This window comes from Leucopleurus acutus (assembly GCF_964270905.1).
Source record: "Leucopleurus acutus genome assembly, chromosome: 1".
In the NCBI taxonomy this organism is placed as follows: Eukaryota; Metazoa; Chordata; class Mammalia; order Artiodactyla; family Delphinidae; genus Leucopleurus; species Leucopleurus acutus.
Genome location: NC_139142.1, coordinates 54,084,578 through 54,102,111, shown reverse-complemented (window position 1 = coordinate 54,102,111; position 17,534 = coordinate 54,084,578). Strand labels below are relative to the sequence as shown.

The 17,534-nt window shown below is 39.5% G+C and overlaps 1 protein-coding gene across 1 annotated transcript in view; it reads right to left on the bottom strand.

Annotated features, from left to right (window-relative positions):
• The window catches only part of MIS18BP1 (MIS18 binding protein 1), a 59,673-nt gene extending 56,110 nt beyond the window's left edge, over positions 1 to 3,563 (bottom strand). The window contains exon 1 of the mRNA XM_082841224.1: positions 3,498 to 3,563. The gene's annotated coding sequence lies outside the window, so the exon portion shown is untranslated. The remainder of the gene's footprint in view (positions 1 to 3,497) is intronic.
• Positions 3,564 to 17,534: the final 13,971 nt, after the last annotated feature.

Genomic DNA, 17,534 nt, shown 5'->3' with positions numbered 1-17,534 from the left:
AAACAAAATGAATAAACTGGGACAATTGCATGGAAAGAAGGCAAAGTATGTGCAGGTTTACACAATCTCAATTCCTTAGAACCTAATGAAATGCTCAGCAGGAAGTATAAACTGCAAATAAACTAGCAGAACTAAGAACAGGCCCAATCTGTAGCACAATAGTCCTCCCCCCCCCCCCCCACTTCTCCCAGGGGTGGATACATTATAAGACCCCCAGTGGATGCCTGAACCTGTGGATAGTGCCAAACCCTATATATACACTATGTTTTTTCCTTTATGTACATACGTATGATAAAGTTTAATTTGTAAATTAGGCACAGTAAAGAATAAAATAAAACAATTATAACAATATACTGTAATAGGGACTTCCCTGGCGGTCCAGTGGTTAATACTCCGCACTTCCAATGCCGCAGGGCGTGGGGTTGATCTTGGTTGGGAAGCTAGGATCCCACAGGCCACACGGCAGAGCAAAAATAAATTAAAAATAATAAAAAGTAATAAAAGTTATGTGAATGTCATCTCTCTCACTCAAAATATCTTATCGCACAAATTTAATGCCTTTCCAACTTAACTAAGCATTTATCATGCACTGTGGCTGTAAACTTTTGCAGTTTGGGGTGCAATAGCAAAACCTGCATGCATTTCTTTTTCCTTCTTCACAATTTTACAAATAGAAGATTCGGTTTTCACCCAGACTTTAACAACCTCAGCATACAATTTTTTTTCCTCATTAAGTCAGGAGCTTTCAACTTTTCACTTAAAGGAACCAATTTACAGCTTCTCTTTGGCATATCCAAATTGCCAGCACCACTACTCTTGTGTTTTGGGGCAATTATTTAGTAAAATTAGGGTTATTTGAACACAAGCACTATGATACCTTGACGACAGTCCATCTGATAACCGAGAGGGCTGCTAAGTGACTAATGGGTAGGATATGCCGGACAAAGGGATGATTAACATCCCTAGCGGGACAGTGTGAGATTTCATCATGCTACTAAGAAAAGCATGCAATTTAAAACTTATGAATTGTTTATTTTTGGAATTTTTCATTTAATATATTCAGACTGCAATTGACTGAAGGTAACTGAAACTGTGGGCCGAGGAAAGTGAAATGCAGGTAATGGGGGGGGGCGGTGGGGACTACTGTACACACGCAGAACTGTTTTCATCTAAAGGCAGATAATTTCAGTCACAGTGAAAGTCTCCAAAAACAAGCACACAACTCCTCTCTTTCATGTTGCCCAACTTCTTCCTTCTCAATTCAAACATGTAGTAGGATTGAGAGGTGTGTAGTCAAGATTCTGAAAATCCTCAAATTCCACTCACCCTCCCCAAAAGATGCAGAAAGTTCCTCTTTAAATAAGAAAGAGAAGCACCTCTTTCCTATTTATGTGATAAAGAGCAACTCAATAGAAGCAAAAAGAGTTGCCAATAGTTGCCAGGTTTCAGTGCGGTTGGTGGAAAAGAGAAGGATATATAGAAAAAAAAATCACCCAGGATTTTCTCTGACCATAGAGGCTTTGCATAATAGATAAAGAAGAAAAACAAAAAGCCACTGGGTAGAGGCCACTCAATAAACACGTGAAGCCCCATTCTCTTCCTAGTTAACAGAAAAGCAAAACAAAGAAAATAAATCATGATGCTCAGACTCTAGGACTGAAGAAGAGAAGGTGAATTCTAAAATGGTATGCTTGTGCCTTCATTAACTGCTTAAAACTATTGGAAAATCTAATACTTCTAATTTATTCTGAAAACTGACAAATTCTGATGTACTAGGAAAAAATGACTATTTATTCAAAATAAATACTCAGGCGTGGGAAAACCATTATATAAAAAAAGCTAGCTATGAGCATTTATAGTATGTAAAAGGCAGGCTAAACAACTGTTATCATGGAAATGATACTGAAAGTAATTTTTACTCTTCTTCCTAAGAAGACATGAAAAGTTCTAGGAATTTATTGTTGTGGTAATATTAATAATAATTATAATGGAATGGATCAAAACTCCCAAGGCACACTAACCAAAACTGGGAGACAAGAGTTGGGAAAAAAATGAGAGGAACACTAAGTTAACTGGCAAATGATACATTTGGGGGGAAAAATGCAGCACATGACACACTGAGGGTCAATATAGATAACATTCAAAGAAACCAAATGAATCAATTTAAAGAAATGATCAACACAAAAAATGGCCAAAGGACATTTATGGCAATTAATGGAATACAAAAGGCCAATAAATGAGTCAAAATGACACTCCATTTTACTAATAAATGAAGAGATGCAAATTAAAACAGTGAGACTTCTTATGATTATCAGATTGGTAAAAATTAATTTCAAAATATAGGTTTGCATGCCAATGGGCAAGAAATTCTACTTAAAATTATTTTTCTTATAGAAACATCTACATAAGAATGCAAATATATATGTGGTAATAATAGTCAACATCTACTGCATATACATCAGATACTACTTAACCTTACAGCAATTCTTAAGAGTTAAATACTGTCATTATTCCCATTTTGAAGATGACAAACCTAAGGCATTGAGCAGTTAAATAACCAGTCCAAGGTCCCACTTACAATGATTAAGAGCAGGACCTCAGTCTATCTGATTTCAAAGCCCAAGTTCTTAAACAGGCCCTATACAAGGATGTTCACTTAAGTACTGAGCTAATTAGAAAGAATCTAGATGTCTACCAAGATGGGACAAAATTCTACTGTTCACTGAAGTACCAGGCTAACTAGAAACAACCTAGATGTCTATAAATATGGGACAAAATTCTGCTACATTCATACAACTGAATTCTATGTATTCAATAAAAGGATATACACACACGCGCATATACTGACATAGAAAGTAGCTAGGATACACTAAATTAAAAAACCAACAAAACAGGACGTACAATTGAATTTCTGTAAAAAAAAAAGTCAAAAATAAACAAACACATCCAGGAGCATAAGCATAGGGCAAAAAATCTGTAAATGAGTATACCAAATTGTAAACAGCGTTTATCTTTGAAGTGCAGCGTTTATCTTTGATGAAGGGGCCTCCCACTACCTAAATAATTTTACTTACATCTGAAAATATTTGCAACTAATATGTAATTTAATCAGAAGAAAACAGAAGCTGGATGGATCAATTGTTTCTTTAGGTCTGTGGATGCTGGGTTCCAAGGTGAAGAATCGGGCAGTGACGCACACAATTCTCCTACCTGGTAATCTTTAAAAAAAAAATTTTTTTTTTCTAGAAGTGATTTTAGAAGAAAAGCCTGGAGCGCTCACCATCGAAACAAATCTGAAGGAAAGTAGTCTACTCTCTTGATAACTACAGTAGACACGCAACAAATACACCCCGAATGAATGAGTAGTTGTGATACTACAGCCAAAGCCAGAAATGTACAGAAGTCCGAGAGAGCCCAGAATGCTGAAGCGCTGAGACTCGCGGCGCCAGAAAGGACCGGAGGCAGGAGGCGAGGAAAGAGGGGCGGGGTGGCCGTACCTTGGACGAAGGGCCTAGCATGGCAAGACGGCTGCAGTCTGGGCTCGGCTTCGTGCTGGGGAGAGGGGGACCTGGGCGCCCCAAGACTCTCGCCTCTGGCCCAAGTCGGCCCCAGCTCGCAGCGGCCTAGCCCCAGGTGACGCTCACTTTCTCGGTGAGGTTCCCTAACCGCTAAACTGTTTGGGAATTCAAATCTGAAGAGCCCGCCCTCCCAGCCAGCCCGGGATTGGCGCGCCCAGGAACTGCGTCACCGTGCGTCTCACTGGGACTCAGGAAAACTGGGGGTGGTCCCCGCTCCGCGTGAGCAATGCTGTTTCTATAAAAACTGGGCGACCCCAAGCTGCAGCGGGTACTGAGCACGCACCTATAGTCGTTCTCGGACTCGTTTTTTCTTCAGAGGGGCGCCAGCCGCACGGTCCGCCGCTCCTCCCGAAATGCTCTGCGGCAGGAAGGCCTACGTCAGACGTCGACTGCGCGCTCCCGCGCTACTGCAGTTTAAGAAGCTTGGCCCTTCCCGGCTACCCTCCTGCTGTATGTGTGAAAGCTAACAGCTTTTGGTTAGGGCTACTTTCCTAGTGTGAGGAAACGGCTTGCTGAATACGTTTGAGAGAGCTTTTAGTTTTCTCAGACCGTCAGATATTTGAGGCCGAGAAGGAACGTTTTGTTCTTAGGGGATAATGGACTGAATGCAAAGTTATACTTGCAATGGGATGTTTAGTTTGAGCTATTCCCCCAGGAAGTGTGATTTTTTTTTTTTTAAACCTGATTGTCTCGAATACTACTCTGGGTTGCGATGCAGTTCGTGACAGTCGCGTTTAGATTTATCCCTGCCTTAGGCTACTCCCAGTGATGCTGTGCTCTGACTAACCACCGCGGAGTACTGTGTATCCTTCGCCTCAGCGCCCCGGCACGACTGGGGCGCTGGCTGGAAGCATTGTGTATGGTACCTTGTTTCAGTCTTGGCGGAGGAGGAGCCAGAGGAGTAACTAGTGTTTTCAGCCTTAAATCCCTTCCAGCTCCAATCCTGCATCTTCTGTTCATGGACTCCGCCCCCCTCCCCCACCAAGTCAGCATTTAGGACAGGAGAGTTTATTTTTTGCCTCATCCAAGAAAATTCTCAACATCCTAGAGTCATGTATCGCATTTGTCCGTTAAGACTGGACTGAAATGGTTGTAATGGATTAATTTTTTAAGTGACTTTTGCGATTCCCTCTTCTAAATCTTGTATCCACTAAGTCTTGTGCTCACCGAATATTCAGAATCTAAAATATAAATTTAAAACATCAAATGAATGCACGTAAGGAAAATAAACCAGTTGGGGGTGGGAGGTGGGAAGCAAATCATAGATCAAATGAAGTTTCTGTCTGTGCAGCATAATGGGAAAATGGCCAGACATGGATTTGCACCAAATTTATGGGAAAAACCAGACTTAAAATATATGTTTAGTGTCGTCTGTGAAATGCATTTTGTGGGATAGAGAGACTTTGAAAAGACAGGCATTCATACTTCAAAGTATCTGAAATAGAGGTATGAAAGATTTCTGTTCCTGATGATGGAAATAGCCATGGCTCACACATTCAGCCAAAACAGGAACCTTGAAATATTAACGGCAGACCCTCAGAATTACAGACTTTAATTTTTTAATTAGTCACTTCTCATGTGAGAAATAACTAGGATCTAGCATGCTCCAGGGTGAACAGCAACAGGAATTTACATAAAGGTGACTAATAATTTTCCAAGGAAAACTGGATAACAGTTTGTGGATAAAAAGTTCAATGAGAAGGCATACAGGCCAAGGGACAATGTTCATCTGTCCAATGGGACATCAACATGCTTCCCTGGATGGACCCTCTAAGTTTGTGTCTGCCAGGCGACAAGCAGACGAGCTTCTTATCGTCACAGCCAGGCACCTGGAATAACCTGCCCTAAATCTGTAACTCCTGGGAACACATACAGACTCACTTAGGGTCCAGAAGATAGACATAGGAGGAGAAGACTGGAATCCTCATGTTGTGTGGGAGTTGCTGCCAAGAGATCTGGGTCTGCTTAGCCTGGAAGAATATTCCTAGGACAATGGTAAGTTCCATACTAATTGACCATATAGCATTTTGAGGAGAATTATAAAAAAGATGCTCTTTCCTCAAGGTCAGTGGTTCTCAGCCAGGGATGATTTTGCACCCCAGGGGACATTTGGCAATGTCTGGAAATATAAATGTCACAACTAAGAAGGGTGCCACTGCCAGCTGGTGAGTAGAGGACAGGAATGCTACGAAACATCCTATAATGCACAGGACAGCTCTTCCACTACAAAGAATTATCAAATCTAAAATGTCAGTAATGCCAAGGTTGAGAAATCCTACGTTTGGAAAATGTAGCCCTGAATTAGGATTTTAGTCGCCTCTCACTCTCTCAGCTGTGTTCCCAATGTAAGGCACAACTGTGCAACCACTACACCCTTTCTGGACTTAGAGGAGGGATGAGGATGGAGTCAACAGTGAGGTTATCGAGGCTTTTTAGAGCATGACCCTTCAGTAGAAAAGCCTGCCAAGGAGATTATTTTGTGATAGAGACAGTATACAAACACACAAACATATATAAACATACCATTACAAATTGTAATAAGTGCTATGAAGATGTATCAGTTTGGGTCCTGCAGGAAGCTGATGGTGAGATGCAGTTAGGAGTATAAGAGATTTATTGGGAGATAAGGCCTGTGAAAGTTTTAAGGGGTGGAAAAAGAATTGGGCCTGGTAAATCTTCAGGCTTTGATGCAAATCAGACATTTGTGAAAGAAAAAGGGAGAAGGAAGCAGAATTGGTCAGAGGGAGCCAAAGATTGCAATACAAATTGACAGAGTGTTGGCTAATGAAGTAAGGAGTTTGGGGGTAGCCCATCAGAGGACTCCCACAGTGGGCAGAAGTAGGCAGGCCCTGAAATCCATCATGCTGGAGATGGGAAGAACATGCCTTGGCTCAAAGGCTTAAAAATTTTTTTTTAGCTGAGATATAATTGACATATAACATTATATTAGTTTCAAGTATACAACAAAATGATTTGAATATGTATGTATTGTGAAATGATCACCACACTATGTCTAGTTAACATCCATTCTTACACATAGATACAATTTTGTTTTTCTTGTGATGAGAACTTATAAGATATACCCTTTTAGCAACCATTTTTTAGTTAATTTTTTTCTAAGATCTACCCTTTTAGCAACTTTCAAATATACAGTTCAATATTTTTAACTGTAGTCATAATGTTGTAAATTATACCCACAAGACTTCTTTATTTTATAACAGAAAGTTTATACATTTTGACCACCTTCTTCCACCTGTCCAACCCCAACCCACACCTCTGGCAACCACCAATCTATTCTTTGTATCTATGAGTTTAGTTATTGTTGTTTAATTTCACTATTAATTGTGAAATCATACAGTATTTGTCTTTCTCTGTCTGACCTATTTCACTTAGCATAATGCTCTCCAGCTCCATGCATGTTGTTGCAAAGGCAAGATTTCCTTCTCTTTTACAGCTGAATAATATTCCATTATATATATATATACACCACATTTTCTTTATCCATTCATCCATCAGTGGACACTTAGGTTCTTTCCATGTCTTGTGTTTTGTAAATAATGCTGCAGTGAACATGGGGGTACAAATATCTTAGTCTTTTTTTATTTGGTTAAATACCCAACAGTGGAATTGCTTGATTATATAGTAGTTCTATTTTTAATTTTTTGAGGAATCTCCATACTGTTTTCCATAGTTGCTGCACCAATTTACATTCCCTCCAGGTGCGCACAAGGGTTGTCCTTTCTCCATATCCTTCTCAACACTTACCTCTGGTGTGCCGCTTGTGGGATCTTAATTCCCTGACCAGGGACCAAACCCGAGCCCCCTGCAATGGAAGCTCAGAGTCTTAACCATTGGACTGCCAGGGAAGTCCCATGACAACATTTCTAACAGGTGTGAGGTGGTAGCTCACTGTGGTTTCCATTTGCATTTCCCTAAGCATTAGTGATGTTGGGCACCTTTTCCTATACCTATCGGCAATTTGTATGTCTTCTTTAGAAAAATGACTATTCAGTTTCCCTGCCGATTTTAAAATCATATTTGTTTTGCTATTGAGCTATGAGTTCTTCATAGATTTTGGATGTTAACCCCTTACCAGTTTTGATTTACAAGTATTTTCTCCCATTCTGTAGGTTGCTTTTTCATTTTATGATTGTTTCCTTTGCTCTGCAAAAACTTTTTAGTTTTAGTTTGATCTAGTTCCACTCATTTATTTTTCCTTTTGTTGCCTTTGCTTTTGGTGGCAAATCCAAAAAATCATTGTCAGGAACGATGTCAAGGAGCTTACTGCCTATGTTTTCTTTTAGAAGTTTTATGGTTTCAGGTCTTATGTTCTTTTTTTTTTTTTTTTTAGGAACCCCCATACTGTTCTCTATATTGGCTGTACCAATTTACATTTCCTCCAACAATGTAGGAGAGTTCCTCTTTCTCCACACCCTCTCCAGCATTTATTGTTTGTAGACTTTTTGATGATGGCCATTCTAACTGGTGTGAGGTGATACCTCATTGTAGTTTTTATTTGCATTTCTCTAATAATTAGTGATGTTGAGCATCTTCTCATGTGTTTGTTGGCCATCCATATGTCTTCTTTGGAGTAGTGTCTATTTAGGTAAGTTGCTTCATTAGCAAATATTTTCTCCTGTTCTGAAGGTTGGCTTTTTGTCTCATTTATGGTCTCCTTTGCTGTGCAAAAGCTTTTAAGTTTCATTAGGTCCCATTTGTTTATTTTTGTTTTTATTTTTATTACTCTAGGAGGTGGGTCGAAAAAGATCCTGCTGTGATTTATGTCACAGAGTGTTCTGCCTATATTTTCCTCTAAGAGTTTTATAGTATCCAGCTTGCATTTAGGTCTTTAATCCATTTTGAGTTTATTTTTGTGTATGGTGTTAGGGAGTGTTCTAATTTCATTCTTTTACATGTAGCTGTCCAGTTTCACCAGCACAACTTATTGAAGAGGCTGTCTTTTCTCCATTGTATATTTTTGCCTCCTTTGTCATAGATTAGGTGATCATAGGTGCATGGGTTTATCTCTGGGCTTTCTAGCCTGTTCCATTGATCTATATTTCTGTTTTGTGTGCCAGTACCATACTGTCTTGATTACTGTAGCTTTCTAGTATAGTCTGAAGTCAGGAGCCTGATTCCTCCATCTCTGTTTTTCTTTCTCAAGATTGCTTTGATTATTCGGGGTCTTTTGTGTTTCCATACAAATTGTAAAATTTTTTGTTTTAGTTCTGTGAAAAATGCCATTGGTAATTTGATAGGGATTGCACTGAATCTGTAGATTGCTTTGGTTAATATAGTCATTTTCACAATATTGATTCTTACAATCCAAGAACATGGTATATCCTCCATCTGTTTGTGTCATCTTTGATTTCTTTCATCAGTATCTTATAGTTTTCTGCATACAGGTCTTTTGCCTCCTTAGGTAGGTTTATTCCTAGGTATTTTATTCTTTTTGTTGTGATGGTGGATGAGATTGTTTTCTTAATTTCTCTTTCTGATATTTTGTTGTCAGTGTATAGACATGCAACAGACTTCTGTGTATTAATTTTGTATTCTGCAACTTTACTGATTTCATCGATGAGCTCTAGCAGTATCCTGGTAGCCTCTTTAGGAGTTCTGTGTGTAGTATCATGTTTCTGCAAACAGTGACAGTTTTACTTCTTTTCCAATCTGGATTCCTTTTATTTCTTTTTCTTTTCTATTGCTGTGGCTGGGACTTCCAATTTCACTCTTTCGTATGTGGCTGTCCAGTTTTCTCAGCACCATTTATTGAAGTCAAAGGCTTTATTAGATCCTGAAGTCCATGCAGTTAAAGTCTGTCAGATAGCTGTACTCATCATATAGCAGTGACACTCTTTCATAAAAGGAGATTAGAATTGCACACTTCCATGCCTATCATAGGAGGATAATCAAAAGATCATAACAGAAGTTTCTTTTCTTTTTTAAAAAACATATTTATTTATTTGGCTGTGCAAGGTCTTAGTTGTAGCATGTGGGATCTTTTTTTTTGTTTTTTTTTTCTGTTTTTTTTCTTTAACATCTTTATTGGACTGTAACTGCTTTACAATGGTGTGTTGGTTTCTGCTTTATAACAATCAGCTATACATATACATATATCCCCATATTTCCTCCCTCTTGCATCTCCCTCCCACCCTCCCTATCCCACCCCTCTAGGTGGTCACAAAGCACTGAGCTGATCTCCCTGTGCTATGCGGCTGCTTCCTAATAGCTATCTATTTTACATTTTGTGGTATTTATAAGTCCAGGCCATTCTCTCATTATGTCCCAACTTACCCTTCCCCCTCCCCGTGTCCTCAAGTCCATTCTCTATGTCTGCATCTTTATTCCTGTCCTGCCCCTAGGTTCTTCAGAACCCCCTTTTTTTTTTTTTTTTTTAGATTCCATATATATGTGTTAGCATATGGCATTTGTTTTTCTCTTTCTGACTTACTTCACTCTGTATGACAGACTCTAGGTCTATCCACCTCACTACAAATAACTCAATTTTGTTTCTTTTTATGGCTGAGTAATATTCCATTGTATATATGTGCCACATCTTCTTTATCCATTCATCTGTTGATGGACACTTAGGTTGCTTCCACGTCCTGGCTACTGTAAATAAAGCTGCAATGAACATTGTGGTACATGACTCTTTTTGAATAATGGTTTTCTCAAGGTATATGCCCAGTAGTGGGATTGCTGGGTTGTATGGTAGTTTTATTTTTAGTTTTGTAAGGAACCTCCATACTGTTCTCCATAGTGGCTGTATCAATTTACATTCCCACCAACATTGCAAGAAGGTTCCCTTTACTCCAAACCCTCTCCAGCATTTATTGTTTTTACATTTTTTGATGATGCCCATTCTAACTGCTGTGAGGTGATACCTCATTGTAGTTTTGCTTTGCATTTCTGTAATGATTAGTGATGTTGAGCATTCTTTCATGTTTTTGTTGGCAATCTGTATATCTTCTTTGGAGAAATGTCTATTTAGGTCTTCTTGCCATTTTTGGATTGGGTTGTTTGTTTTCTGATATTGAGTTGCATGAGCTGCTTATAAATTTTGGAGATTAAACCTTTGTCAGTTGCTTCATTTGCAAATATTTTCTCCCATTCTGAGGGTTGTCTTTTGGTCTTGTTTATGGTTTCCTTTGCTGTGCAAAAGCTTTTAAGTTTCATAAGGTCCCATTTGTTTATTTTTATTTTTATGTCCATTTCTCTAGGAGGTGGGTCACAAAGGATCTTGCTGTGATTTATATCATAGAGTGTTCTGCCTGTGTTTTCCTCTAAGAGTTTGATAGTGTCTGGCCTTACATTTAGGTCTTTAATCCATTTTGAGTTTATTATTGTGTGTGGTGTTAAGGAGTGTTCTAATTTCATTCTTTTACATGTAGCTGTCCTGTTTTCCCAGCACCACTTATTGAAGAGATTGTCTTTTCTCCATTGTATATTCTTGCCTCCTTTATCAAAAATAAGGTGACCATACGTGCATGGGTTTATCTCTGGGCTTTCTATTCAGTTCCATTGATCTATATTACTGTTTTTGTGCCAGGACCATACGGTCTTGATTACTGTAGCTTTGTAGTATAGTCTGAAGCTGGGAGCCTGATTCCTCCAGCTCCATTTTGCTTTCTCAAGTTTGCTTTGGCCATTCAGGGTGTTTTGTGTTTCCATACAAATTTTTTGTTCTAGTTCTGTGAAAAATGCCAGTGGTAGATTGATAGAGATTGCATTGAATCTGTAGATTGCTTTGGGTGGTATAGTCATTTTCACAATGTTGATTCTTCCAATCCAAGAACATGGTATATCTCTCCATCTGTTTGTATCATCTTTAATTTCTTTCTTCAGTTTCTTTTAGTTTTCTGCATACAATTCTTTTGTCTCCTTAGGTAGGTTTATTCCTAGATATTTTTTTCTTTTTGTTGCAGTGGTAAATGGGAGTGTTTCCTTAATTTCTCTTTCATATTTTTCATCATTTGTATATAGGAATGCAACAGATTTCTGTGCATTAATTTTGTGTCCTGGTACTTTACCAAATTCGATGATTAGCTCTAGTAGTTTTCTGGTAGCATCTTTAGGATTCTCTGTGTATAATGTCATGTCATCTGCACACAGTGACAGCTTTACTTCTTTTTTTCGATTTGAATTCCTTTTATTTCTGGTTCTTCTCTGATTGCTGTGGCTAAAACTTCCAAAACTATGTGGAATAATAGTGGTGAGAGTGGGCCACCTTGTCTTGTTCATGATCTTAGTGGGAGTGGTTTCAGTTTTTCACCATTGAGAATGATGCTGGCTGTGGGTTTGTCATATATGGCCTTTATTATGTTGAGGAAATTTCCCTCTATGCCTATTTTCTGGAGGTTTTTTTTTTTATCATAAATGGGTGTTGAATTTTGTCGGAATCTTTTTCTGCATCTATTGAGGTGATCATACAGTTTTTCTCCTTCAAGTTGTTAATATGGTGTATCACATTGACTGATTTGCATATATTGAAGCATCCTTGCATTCCTGGGATAAACCCCACTTGATCATGGTGTATGATCCTTTTAATGTGCTGTTGGATTCTGTGTGGTAGTATTTTGTTGAGGATTTTTGCATCTACGTTCATTAGTGATATTGGCCTGTAGTTTTCTTTCTTTGTGACATCTTTGTCTGATTTTGGTATCAGGGTGATGGTGACCTTGTAAATGAGTTTGGGAGTATTCCTGCCTCTGCTATATTTTGGAAGATTTCGAGCAGGATAGGTGTTAGCTCTTCTCTAAATGTTTGATAGAATTAGCCTGTGAAGCCATCTGGTCGTGGCCTTTTGTTTGTTGGAAGATTTTTAATCACAGTCTCAATTTCAGTGCTTGTGATTGCTCTGTTTATATTTTCTGTTTCTTCCTGGCTCAGTCTCAGAAGGTTGTGCTTTTCTAAGAATTTGTCCATTTCTTCCAGGTTGTCCATTTTATTGTCATAGAGTTGCTTATAGTAATCTCTCATGATCCTTTGTATTTCTGAAGTGTCAGTTGTTACTTCTCCTTTTTCATTTCTAATTCTATTGATTTGAGTCTTCTCCCTTTTTCTCTTGATGAGTCTGGCTAATGGTTTATCAATTTTGTTTATCTTCTCAAAGAACCAGCTTTTAGTTTTATTGATCTTTGCTATTGTTTCCTTCATATCTTTTTCATTTATTTCTGCTCTGATCTTTATGATTTCTTTCCTCCTGCTAACTTCGATGTTTTATTGTTTTTCTTTCTCTACTTGCTTTAGGTATAAGTTTTGGTTGTTTATTTGAGATGTTTCTTGTTTCTTGAGGTAAGTTTGTATTGCTCTAAACTTCCTTCTTAGAACTGCTTTTGCTGCATCCCATAGGTTTTGGGTCATCGTGTTTTCATTGTCATTTGTTTCTATGTATTTTTTGATTTCCTCTTTGATTTCTTCAGTGATCTCTTGGTTATCAAGTAGTGTATTGTTTAGGCTCCATGTGTTTGTATTTTTTACAGATTTTTTCCTGTAATTGATATCTAGTCTCGTAGCGTTGTGGTTGGAAAAGATACCTGATACTATTTCAATTTTCTTAAGTTTACCAAGGCTTGGTTTGTAACCCAAGATACAATGTATCTTGGAGAATGTTCCATGAGCACTTGAGAAGAAAGTGTATTCTGTTGTTTTTGGATGGAATGTCCTATAATTATCAATTAAGTCCATCTTGTTTAATGTATCATTTAAAGCTTGTGTTTCCTTATTTCTTTTCATTTTGGATGATCTGTCCATTGGTGAGAGTGGGGTGTTAAAGTCCCCTACTATGATTGTGTTACTGTTTATTTCTCCTTTTATGACTGCTAACATTTGCCTTATATACTGAGGTGCTACTATGTTGGGTGCATAAATATTACAATTGTTGTATCTTCTTCTTGGATCGATCCCTTGATCATTATGTAGCGTCCTTCTTTGTCTCTTGTAATAGTCTTTATTTTAAAGTCTATTTTGCCTGGTAGGAGAATTGCTACTCCAACTTTCTTTTGATTTCCGTTTGCATGGAATATCTTTTTCCATCCCCTCACTTTCAGTCTGTATGTGTCCCTAGGTCTGAAGTGGGTCTCTTGTAGACAGCATATATATGGGTCTTGTTTTTATATCAATTCAGCCAGTCTGTGTCTTTTGGTGGGAACATTTAATCCATTTACATTTAAGGTAATTATCAATATGTATGTTCCTATTACCATTTTGTTAATTATTTCGGTTTGTTATTCTAGGTCTTTTCCTTCTCTTGTATTTCCTGCCTAGAGAAGTTCCTTTAGCATTTTTTGTAAAGCTGGTTTGGTGGTGCTGAATTCTCTTAGCTTTTGCTTGTCTGTAAAGGTTTTAATTTCTCTGTCGAATCTGATTGAGATCCTTGCTGGGTAGAGTAATCTTGGTTGTAGGTTTTTCCCTTTCATCACTTTAAATATGTCCTGCCACTCCCTTCCGGCCTGCGGAGTTTCTGCTGAAAGATCAGCTGTCAAGCTCATGGGGATTCCATTGTATGTTATTCGTTGTTTTTCCCTTGCTGCTTTTTTTTTTTTGCTGTACGTGGGCCTCTCACTCTTGTGGCCTCTCCCATTGTGGAGCAGGAGGCTCCAGATGCTCAGGCTCAGCGTCCATGGCTCACGGGCCCAGCTGCTCCACGGCATGTGGGATCTTCCCAGTCCGGGGCACGAACCCGTATCCCCTGCATCGGCAGGCGGACTCTCAACCACTGCGCCACCAGGGAAGCCCCTCCCTTGCTGTTTTTAATATTTTTTCTTTATTTAATTTTTGATAGTTTGATTAATATGTGTCTTGGCATGTTTCTCTTTGGATTTATCCTGTATGGGACTCTCTTCCTGGACTTGGTTGACAACTTCCTTTCCCATATTAGGGAAGTTTTCAACTATAATCCCTTCAAATATTTTCTCAGTCCCTTTCTTTTTCTCTTCTTCTCCTGTGACCCCTATAATTCGAATGCTCGTGTGTTTAATGTTGTCCCAGAGGTCTCTAAGACTGTCCTCAATTCTTTTCATTCTTTTTTCTTTATTCTGCTCTGCAGTAGTTATATCCACTATTTTATCTTCCAGGTCACTTATCCGTTCTTCTGCCTCAGTTATTCTGCTATCAATTCCTTCTAGAGAATTTTTAATTTCATTTTTTGTGTTGTTCATCATTGTCTGCTTTTTAGTTCTTCTTGGTCTTTGTTAAACGTTTCTTGTATTTTCTCCATTGTGTTTCCAAGATTTTGGGTATTTTTACTATTTTACTCTGAATTCTTTTTCAGGTAGACTGCCTATTTCCTCTTCATTTGTTTGGTCTGGTAGGTTTTTACCTTGCTCCTTCATCTGCTGTGTGTTTCTCTGTCTTCTCATTTTGCTTCACTTACTGTGTTTGGGGGTCTCCTTTTCGCAGGCTGCAGGTTCGTAGTTCCTGTTGTTTTTGGTGTCTGCCCCCAGTGGCTAAGGTTGGTTCAGTGGGTTGTGAACACTTCGTGATGGAGGGGACTAGTGCCTGTGTTCTGGTGGATGAGGCTGGATCTTGTCTTTGTGGTGAACAGGACTGCATCCAGTTGTGTGTTTTGTGGTGTCTGTGACCTTATTCTGATTTTAGGCAGCCTCTCTGCTAATGGGTGGGGTTGTGTTCTTGTCTTGCTAGTTGTTTGTCATAGGGTGTCCAGCAGTGTAACTTGCTGGTCGTTGAGTGGAGCTGGGTCTTAGCTTTGAGATGGAGATCTCTGGGAGAGCTTTCACTGTTTGATATTATGTGGTGCCGGGAGGTCTCTGTTGGACCAATGTCCTGAACTGAGCTCTCGCACCTTAGAGGCACATGCCTGACACCTGGTCAGAGCACCAAGACCCTGTCAGCCACACAGCTCAGAGGAAAAGGGACAAAGAAAGAAAGAAAGAAAGAAAAAAATAATAATAAAATAAAATAAAGTTATTAAAAATAAAAAGTAATAAAACAAGAAAAAAAAAGAAAGAAGAGAGCAAACAAACCATAAAACAAATCCACCAATGATGAAAGCGCTAAAAACTATACAAAAACAAAACAAAACAAAAAACGGACAGACAGAACCCTAGGACAAATGGTAAAAGCAAAGCTCTACAGACAAAATCACAAAAAGAAGCATACACATACACACTCACAAAAAGAGAAAAAGGAAAATAAAATATATATCTATATATTAAAAAGAAAAATGAAGAAAGAGATCAGCCAAATCAATAAAGAAATCTACCAATGGTAATTAACTCTAAATACTAAACTAAGATAAACATAAAGCCAGGAACAAAGTAGATGCAGAAAGCAAACCCCAAGTCTACGGTTTCTCCCAAAGTCCACCACCTCAATTTCGGAATGACTCGTTGTCTATTCAGGAATTCCACAGATGTAGGGTTCATCAAGTTGACTGTGGAGATTTAATCCACTGCTCCTGAGGCTGCTGGAAGAAACTTCCCTTTCTCCTCTTTGTTTGCACAGCTCCTGAGGTTCAGCTTTGGATTTGGCCCCACCTTTGCATGTATGTCACCTGAGGCTATCTGTTCTTCACTCAAACAGGACGGGGTTAAAGGAGCAGCTGATTTGGGGGCTTTGTCTCACTCAGGCTTGTGGGAGGGAGGTGTACGGAATGCGGAATGCGGGGCGAGCCTGCCGCGGCAGAGGCCAGTGTTATGTTGCAACAGCCTGAGGCACACTGTGTCTTCTCCTGGGGAAGTTGTCCCTGGATCACGGGACCCTGGCAGTGGTGGGCTGAACAGGCTCCTGGGAGGGGAGGTGGGGATAGTGACCTGTGCTCGCACACAGGCTTCTTGGTGGTTGCAGGAGCAGCCTTAGCATCTCATGCCGGTCTCTGGTGTCAGCGCTGTTAGCTGCGGCTTGCGCTGGTCTCTGGAGCTCGTTTAGGAAGTGCTCTGAATCTCCTCTCCTAGCGCACCCGAAACAATGGTCTCTTGCCTCTTAGGCAGGTCCAGACTTTTTCCCGGATTCCCTCCCGGCTAGCTGTGGGGCACTAGTCCCCTTCAGGCTGTGTTCATGCAGCCAACCCGTCTCTCCCTGGGATCTGACCCCTCAGCTCCCAGCCCCCACCCGACATGGTGGGTGAGCAGACAAGCCTGTCTGGCTGGTGAGTGCCTGCCTGCACCAATCCTCTGTGCGGGAATCTCTCCACTTTGCCCTTTGCACCCCTGTTGCTGCTCTCTCCTCCGTGGCTCCGAAGCTTCCCCCCGTCACCTCCTGTTTCAGCCAGTGAAGGGGCTTCCTAGTTTGTGGAAACTTTTCCTCCCTCACAGCTCCGTCCCAGAGGTGCAGGTCCCGTCCCTATTCTTTTGTCTCTTTTTTTTTAATTGTGCCCTACCCAGGTATGTGGGGAGTTTCTTGCCTTTTGGGAAGTCTGAGGTCTTCTGCCAGTGTTCAGTAGGAGTTGTTCCTCATGTAGATGTATTTCTGATGTATTTGTGGGGAGGAAGTTGATCTCCACGTGTTACTCCTCCACCATCTTGAAGGTGTCCTCAGCATGCGGGATCATTAGTTGCACCATGCAAACTCTTAGTTGTGGCACGTGGGATCTAGTTCCCTGACCAGGGATTGAACCTGGGCCCCCTGCATCGGGAGCATGGAGTCTTAGCCACTGGACCACTAGGGAAGTCCCAGAATTTATTTTCAATGGCTTTCAATTTTTTTTGTTGCAACCCACAGTAAGAAATATGTTTTACATTGTAACCTAATAAATATAAAAATACATATAACTAAAAAAAGTTTTTGGAACATTACTTACCCTTACTGTGTGCAATGCATGCTGATATTTTCCTTTTATATATACTGTTTTTTAGTGTTTAATTATAGGACAATGTGAATATTTTCATGTTTCTGTATGATTAGAGATTGGTTTTTCTTTTTAAAAAATTAAGACAAAATTCACATAACTTAGAATTAACCATTAAAAAAAACTAACCATTTTAAATTATACAATCT